We start from the raw sequence: 8,935 nt of genomic DNA, 5'->3' as shown, positions 1-8,935 counted from the left end.
AGTTTGCTGCTGTATTGCCTTGGCCTTCATGATTTTCTACTGTATTGTGTTGGCTGTATTTTTATATGGTTTCAGAATGTAGGGAAAACCTTTGTGTAGGGAAAACACAATGTGTTTGGATGTGTTTGGACCTCATCTTCCATGGATCCCAGGAAGAAGGTTAAGGGTGATGAGTGTTATGTTGCAACCACATCTGGAGACCTATCTGTACCTCACCCGTTGTGGAACAGCTGAGATAATGTAGCATCAGACCAATAGTGAACTGTATCAACTTATCAGAAAAGAATAAGGATGCCAATTTTTCAGATGGGTGTCTGGAAAACTTTAAGTCCATTCATAGCTTTCTTTTTAAAGCAGGCACTTTAGAACAAATGCTGAACTGACATCAAGAACTTATTTGAGTACAAAAATCTAAACCGTAGTATCAATTGGATTTCAGTAACTAAAGGTTTGATCTTTAATCTTTTTCTTACCTGGATAGATGTGGAGTTCAGAATAGCAATGCCTTGGAATTTACTATGAATACACCAAGGCATTAACAGATTACAATACTACTGCCATAAGTGTGGGGAAAACATTTCTGGACTTAATGTAGAAACAAGCAATCTCTGGATAATTGTGAACTCTAATGAAATGAATGAATTTTGCCAGAAGTTACCATAGTGTCTTGCTGGAGGACCTAGAAAATACCTCAATGTATAATCTAGTAATTTGTTGGGTACTTCAGTGAGACTATGTTGTAATTTCTGGTGGGAGCATGGCACAGAATTTACTGGAAGATCTACACAATTATTAAGACAAGACATATTCTACTAAGAGGTGGATAGGTGACCCTGCAGGAACTATTCCTGTGGGTCAAACTGTATATTTAACATTCACTTTTGTTTGTGACCTCATCGTCATTCTAGTCACACATTAACCTGAGAAGCCATGTTTGGTGATGCCATGTATCCAATACATTAAGTGACATTTAAGACATTTTCCTGAAAGTGATTGATCATATTGTTCTCTTCTACCCCATTTTTGTCAAAAGGCATAGTAAACAAGTTTGTTTTATTTTGGCACCCAACAGTAAGAAATAACAATGACAAATACCTCAAATTTGGATACCTGGATAGAGAACTATTTATTTTGGCTTTCTCCACTTTCATTAAGTGTGCTCTTTATGTAGTTATCTTGGGGGGGGGGGGGGGGGGGGGGATAGCCATTGTGAATGGCACTGAATGGGAAGTTGCTCTCCTTTCTACATTCAGTATCCCTTAAAACCAATAGCCAATGTTAGGGAAAACAGTCATAAACAAGAGCTAGATTGTTTCAGGATAATTAGTCACTATGGGGACTTAAATGTCAAAGCATTTTGCATTAGCCAAGGCTCACTTGACTCCTTAAGGAGGGATAAAGTAGTGGCCTAAACCTCCCGTCTAGTAGACTGTAATACATACTGAAGTAGCAAAATGCAACCTTCCAGACAGTACTAGACAGCAGTTCCTATCACCCAGAATATCCAGTGGGCATACATGTTGGGAATTACAGTTGTCCACACTTTGCAGTCTGGTATGGACTGCAATTCCAAACATATTTCAATATTGTCAAGGCAAGCCAGGACTGCTATAACTTTAGAGGAAGAGAAATCAGCCACAGTTGCAAACTGCTGCTCTACGTGATGGAGGATTATTGAAGAAATGAGCATCCTTTTTGTATGAAGGCTCTATCTAGGCATAGCTCAGAACAGTTTTTCCTACAAGACTCTTGTAGAAGAGGTTTTCTGCTTCAGAGAAGTAATCTTCCATGTGGGGAGGGGGAATTAAGCTAGTTCTCTTGCCAAAGTATCTCTTGTGCAATACCAGTTGTAAAGCATTGTGATATTTTATACTGTTTAGGTTTAGAACACTGGGAAGATTTCCTTGCTGCTTACTTAGCTAAACAATACAAAGCTTTCAGTTTACCAGGTTTAACAATTTGCTAAGTTATTAATTCATACGCCAGCACAATGCAATGATTTGAGTGCTGGACAATAACTCTGGAGAATAGGATTTGAATTCCAATTCAGCCACGGGAATCTAGATGGGTAAGTTGTACACATTCAGAAAGGCAAAGGTACATATCTGAAAAATTCTTACCTATCATAAGTTGGAAATAACTTGAAAACATACAACTTGTGGAACAATCACAAATAAATACTGTAGACCCACATCACATTTCAGAGAATCAGCTGTGTGGAATTTATGAAACCTTTTTCAACTGTCTGTTCTTCCCATCCAATTTTCTGCTGTGAAGATGTAACCCCAAAAGAATACGGCGATTCCTATATCCCTAGTGACTGACTTTAAGCTAGGGTCAAAACCAGTTGTGGCTTCTGCTGTTGAAAGCCAATGTTTGAATGCAACCTGTCCTGACATGTTTGGACTTCAATTCCCATCACTCAGAGAAGTATGGCCATTACTTGGGAAAGCTGGCAGAGTTCTGGTTTGGGAATGGCTGCTTTGATTATACATCATTATCTTAAAGAGGTAAACTGGAGAAGAAAACACCTATGTGAGGGATAGGAAATAGAATTTGTGCTGAAGACACCACAAACTGGCAAATATGGATTTACCGAATGTTACTCTTTAATTGGAGCAGGTGCAATGGGGCTGACTTGTTTTTTTTAATGGAAAATCTAACCATGTAACTTACCCATCAGGCACATTGCTTAAGAAACCTGTAAAACTGGTTGACTGCTTCTATGCCTTGAAGGTGTACTGGCTTGCTTTGGTGCCTACTTTGAGGGACATTATAATTGAATGTGGATCCTCCATCAATTGTTTTTGCACAATGCAGTGACAATTATCCTCCCTCCCGCTTTGTACAGTATCCTGTAACTAATGTATATAAACCCAAAAGAAATAAAGCTTTTTTAAAAAAAAGAAAAATCATTGTAATCTGAACAGCTGATCCTTTGCAGTCCTAGCAAAAAGTATGTTGTTAATAATCATAAGCAGTCCTAGGTAAACACAGCTAAAAATGAAGAATCCTGGGAATGGCAGCCCAATTTGAGAACTGCTTGATTCTCACCATGGGATGCTCCTTGTAGCAATGCATGAGTCATCCAGTAACTTCCTCAGAGGAGAAGGCACTACAATTCAGTACTAGCGGGATTAAAGTATGGCAAATAAATGTCTGCTAAAGTCAGTGCCTGTAGGACAAGGGCGGAATGCCTCCAAATGTCAAAAGGTATGCCTACACCATTTAACACTTTATTTGCCACAGCTCTATGCTATGCTATCATGGAAGTTGTAGTTTTATAGATGTTCAGACATCCCTGCCAAATAGTGCTGATATTACACCAAACTACAGCAGCCATGATCCCACAGTATTGAGCCAAGGCAGGTAAGTGGTGTCAAATTGCACTAAATTTACAATGTAGATAAACCTCTAACTCTTAAGTCCAGTTGCTAGTCCCAAGCACAGTATACTCACCGAAACAATGGGAACTTGGTCAACTAACGCTTATGTAAAGTTCTGTGTGCAAGGTTTTAGCTAGGACTTACAATCTGTAAACTTTATAAATATCCAATTCTTGTAACCCCCAGTCAGCTAAACATCAGGATGGCCTTTCTCTTTAAAAGAGCTTCAAGCCTTTTTTTGCAAGCAAACCAAACTGTGCAAATGATCCTTGGTGGCCAAGTATTGGGATACCAAGCACACAATCAAATTTCAGGGGATAGTCAATGCATCAAACATGTAGTGAATTCACACTAGGGCCCCTATAAACCAGCCTCCAAATAACCTAAAGAAAATGAAGCAAGTGATTGTGGATTTCCTAACCATTGCTAGTTGCTATCAAACTGACTTCAAACAAAAGCAACTCTATGAATGGGATACCTCCAAAGTTACTTCAGTTCAAAGCTTTCTTTATTGAATCAATCCAGTTGTCTCCTAGCACCTGCCAATAACCCTGGGATTTGCTCATGAACTACAAAGCAAAATCTTGTCAGAAATGAGGCAGAGAAATCACACAACACTCCACTAAATCTTATGGAGACCACACTCCCATTCACAGTCTCATGCTACATAGATGTAGAAGTCTTTTCCCAGGGGGAGACTGGTTGTTCAAGTGCCAGGGATGGATATGACTCATATAAGCAGATTTGCTTTCTAGAAATTTATTGCTTAAGCTGAACAGACAGGCTGTGTTACATTATTGTATACCCAGCAAGTGTTCTCATTGTTAAGCCAACCATTATGATGCTGAGACATCTGAGAGGGAGGTTTCTTTGATTTTGTGCAATAAGTTCCACAAACAAGCTGCCTGAGGTGCCTCCAAAAGCCATGTTACATATTCAGGATTAGCACTTAACAGAAGTCTCTTGAGCAATTTCATTGAGACAAATGTAAGACAAGTGCTAGCACAAGGCACTTTGTCAGCCTTGTCGAGGCTTACGCTTATTTCCTCTTCTTCATTCACGCAGTTGTTTCCGACTCGTGACCTCATGGACCAGTCCATGCCAGAGCTTCCTGTCGGCCATCACCATCCCCGTTCCTTCAAGGTCAAGCCAGTCACTTCAAGGATACCATCCATCCATCTCGCCCTTGGTCGGCCTCTCTTCCTTTTTCCTTCCATTTTCCGCAGCATCATGATCTTTTCCAAGCTTTTTTGTCTTCTCATGATGTGGCCAAAATACTTCATCTTTGCCTTTAATATCCTTCCCTCCAGTGAACAGACAGGCATTATTTCCTGGAGGATGGACTGGTTGGATTTTCTTGCGGTGCAAAGCACTCTCAGGATTTTCCTCCAGCACCAGAGTTCAAAAACATCTATCCTCCTTCACTCAGCCTTCCTTGCAGTCCCAGCTCTCGCAACCATAGGTTATTATGGGGAATACCATTGCTACACTTCTACCTTAAAAATATTTCTGATTCAAATGCAACCTGCCACAGCAACAAATGGGGCTGAAAGGTGGAACTACAGAAGATATTGGTTTGTCTTTGGTTTCAATAGAATCATAAAATCATAGAGCTGGAAGAGACCTCATGGGCCATCCAGTCCAACCCCCTGCCAAGAAGCAGGAAATCACATTCAAAGCACCCCCGACAGATGGCCATCCAGCCTCTGCTTAAAAGCCTCCAAAGTAGGAGCCTCCACCACTGTCCGGGGCAGTGTTCCACTGCCAAACAGCTCACAGAGTTAGGAAGTTCTTCCTGATGTTCAGGTGGAATCCCCTTTCCTATAGTTTAAAGCCATTGTTCCACGTCCTAGTCTCCAGGGCAGCAGAAAACAAGCTTACTCCCTCCTCCCTATGACTTCCCCTCACATATTTATACATGGCTATGTCGCCTCTCAGCCTTCTCTTCTGCAGGCTAAACATGCCCAGCTCATTAAGCCACTCCTCATTGGGCTTGTTCTCCAGACCCGTGATCATTTCAGTCGCCATCCTCGGGACTTTCCAGCTTGTCAACATCTCCTTTCAACTGCGGTGCCCAGAACAGTATTCCAGGTGTGGTCTGACCAAGGCAGAATAGAGGGGTAGCATGACTTCGCTGGATCTAGACATTATACTCCTATTGATGTAGGCCAAAATCCCATTGGCTTTTTTAGCTGCCGCATCATATTGTTGGCTCATGTTTAACTTGTTGTCCACAAGGACTCCAAGGTCTTTTTCACGTGTACTGCTGTCGAGCCAGGCGTACGCCAGGAGTATCTTTGCATTTCATTTTTTCTGCCTAAGTGAAGTATCTTGCATTTGTCCCTGTTGAACTTCATTTTGTTAGTTTCGGCCCATCTCTAGTCTGTTAAGATAGTTTTGAATTCTGTTCCCGTCTTCTGGAGTGTTGGCTATCCCTCCCAGTTTGGTGTCGCCTGCAAACTTGATGATCATGCCTTCTAACTCTTCGCCTAAGTCGTTAATAAAGATGTTGAACAGAACTGGGCCCAAGACAGAGCCCTGTGGCACTCTACTTGTCACTTCTTTCCAAGATGAAGAAGATGCATTGGTGAGCACCCTTTGGGTTCGTTCGCTTACCCAATTACAGATCCACCTAACTCTAGTTTTGTCTAGCTCACATTTTACTAGTTTGTTTGCCAGAAGGTTGTGGGTGACTTTGTCAAAGGCCTTACTGAAATCCAGGTACGCTACATCCACGGCCTTCCCTGCATCGACCCAGCTTATAACTCTCAAAAAAAGAGATCAGATTTGTCTTGCATGACTTGGTTTTGGTAAATCTGTGTTGACTATTAGCGATGACCACATTGGTTTCTAAGTGTTCGCAGACCACTTCCTTAATGATCTTTTCCAGAATCTTGTCTGGTTTCGACGTGAGGCTGACCGGACAGTAATTGTTTGGGTCCTTCTTTTTTCCCTTCTTGAAGATAGGGACCACATTTGCCCACCTCCAATCTGCTGGGACTTCTCCTGTTCTCCAAGAACTTTCAAAGATGATTGCTAGTGGTTCTGAAATAACTTCAGCTAGTTCTTTCAATACTCATGGATGTAGTTATTCTGGCCCTGGGGACTTGAATTCATTTAGAGCGGCCAGGTTTTCCTGGACAACTTGTTTCCCTATTTGGGGTTGGATTTCCCCTAATCCTTCATCCATTCCATGTAGCTGAGGTTGAGGACGGCTTTCTTTTTTTGTGAGAAGACTGAGGCAAAGGCGGCATTAAGTAGTTCTGCCTTTTCCCTGTCCCCAGTCACTAACACCCCATCTTCTCCTTACAGAGGCCCTATTTTGCTTTAGCCTTGCGAATCTTTCCCTATAGGAGTTGGCTATTTGTTTGAATAGCCAACAATATGTCAGTTAAAGGCAGCCCTTTGACAAATTAAACAGATAGACACTTGGGACACAATAATACAAAAGACAATCTACCTTCCTAAAGTCAGTGAAATTCTGTGGTGTTATTTCTTCCAAGAACCTCTCTCTAAAAACACAACATACAAAGTGGGGACAAAGCTAGATGCACACTGGTTTGCCTTTGTTTTCCCTTTCCAAAATTTCCAAAATTAAAATTAATCAGCGTATGTTTTGAACCTACAGTTTACTAAAACTGGACACGGATAGAGTTAGTTCTGCTATATAGAAGGGAAGTACAAGTTGAGTATCTTATGTGAAATGGTTGTGATCAGTTTCACATGCTGCATAAACCAAAGAATTATGCATAATTCAAGAGCACATAAGCGATATTGTGCAGAAAAATGTACAGCCACAGAACAGAGAATGAAAACATTTCTGCTAAATCTGAATAGTTTTAATTTCATTAATCATTATCACCAATATAAATGCCAGTGTTTTCAGTAGGGCCACTTTAAATGGTGGGGACTAAATTTGGGCCTAGCTATTTCCCATTGTGAATTCAACAGGACACTTATTTATATCTCTGGCATGTTGTAACTGTGAATACAATGTCTTACTTGTAATATGTAATCTACATTATTTTAAAGCCAAATTTAAAACAACAAATACAAAGACTTGTTTGCTTCTGGTAACCAAATGGAGAAATAGCCACACTGACAGCAGATCACACTAGCTCATATTGATTTCTATAACTACCAGACAAAATATCAAATTATTCTATGCAGTGTTGTTTGGTAGTCTCATGACCTGACCATTTTCTCAGGGTATGCTATCCAAGAGATTCTTCAAGTTAAAGGATAGCATTTCCCTCTCATTTATATCTGCTCTTGCAAAACCATCACCTTCAGTGCACCAAGAATGAAGATGCTTAAAATTAGTTCCTTCTCAAAAGACAGGATCACATTAATTCTGCAATTCTGCCTAAGCTGAACACCTCTAGAGCCAAAATTATATTTCTTAATTCTGATTATAACATTAAATTATTTGCTAGGTGATGATAAAGGTATGTCTAAGAGTACTTTGTAACCCCTTTGATATAGACTCAAACATTAGAGCTATTCAAATAAATCTTCAGTTCTGAAAGATGAGGATTTAGCACATTATATGGTTTCTTCCTTTTCCCCTTGAGCAGATTATGCCTCACAGCAGGACACTGCACAACTGCACAGAAATAAGCAAAATTATCTAAATGTACATTCCCTTTTTCTTGGCCTAGAACTTGAATCAGGTGGTTGCAGAATGTCAATTCTAAACAACTTGCAAAAAAATATTGTGCAAGGAAGGATAATGCCTACAAACACACAATTTGTCAACAGCAGTACATTTCCAGCACTGTGGTATTCTAGATTCCTCAATGGCGAAACATCATCAGAGAAATACCTTTATTAGGCCAACTGCAGATTTTAAAATCTGCAGGATCATATAAGCATCCAATATAGTACAAAAAGAAAATCACATTTGCGGGGCAATAGAAAAAAGCTGACTTGATACTGAAATCTACATTCTGCAAATATTAAAATGAAGTTAAGACTCTACAAGTGATGTTTCAGATTGTATCTGGGGGTACTTCAGGACTGCAGGAATGAAAAACAATTATCCAATCTTGTTTGAAATATATTTCCCCTGGCTGTTACTCAAAATGTCTCCACATCTTGGGAGAACGTCAGGAGAGAATACTTCTGGAACATGGCCACACAGCCCGAAAGACATATAACAACCCAACAATCATTTTTCTAGAGATATGAACTCCACATTAAGACAGTCAAGTAGCAGAAACCTAAGCACAGGTTACCTCCGCAGCCTGAAGTCCCTATTCTCAATACAGCGCCAAACCCACCGCACATTAGCATGTTATACTTGGCCAAACCAGAGCAACAGAGATGGAAAAGCTTCCCTGCTCTACAGCTTATTAGCAATGAAAATAGAGCTTGCATCCAAGGATGCCCAAACACTACTGGGGGTATAGGTATAATGTGGCCATTGTTGGACTGGAGTTGTTGGAGTCCTAACCAGCATAGCCAAAAGCGAGGAATGCTGGGAATTGCATATAGATGGTCATCTGCTTGCCATCTCAGCAGTAATAGAATGGACAATTGTGGATGTT

This window comes from Anolis carolinensis, chromosome 1, assembly GCF_035594765.1.
Source record: "Anolis carolinensis isolate JA03-04 chromosome 1, rAnoCar3.1.pri, whole genome shotgun sequence".
Lineage (NCBI taxonomy): Eukaryota > Metazoa > Chordata > Lepidosauria > Squamata > Dactyloidae > Anolis > Anolis carolinensis.
This window is presented reverse-complemented; position numbering follows the sequence as displayed.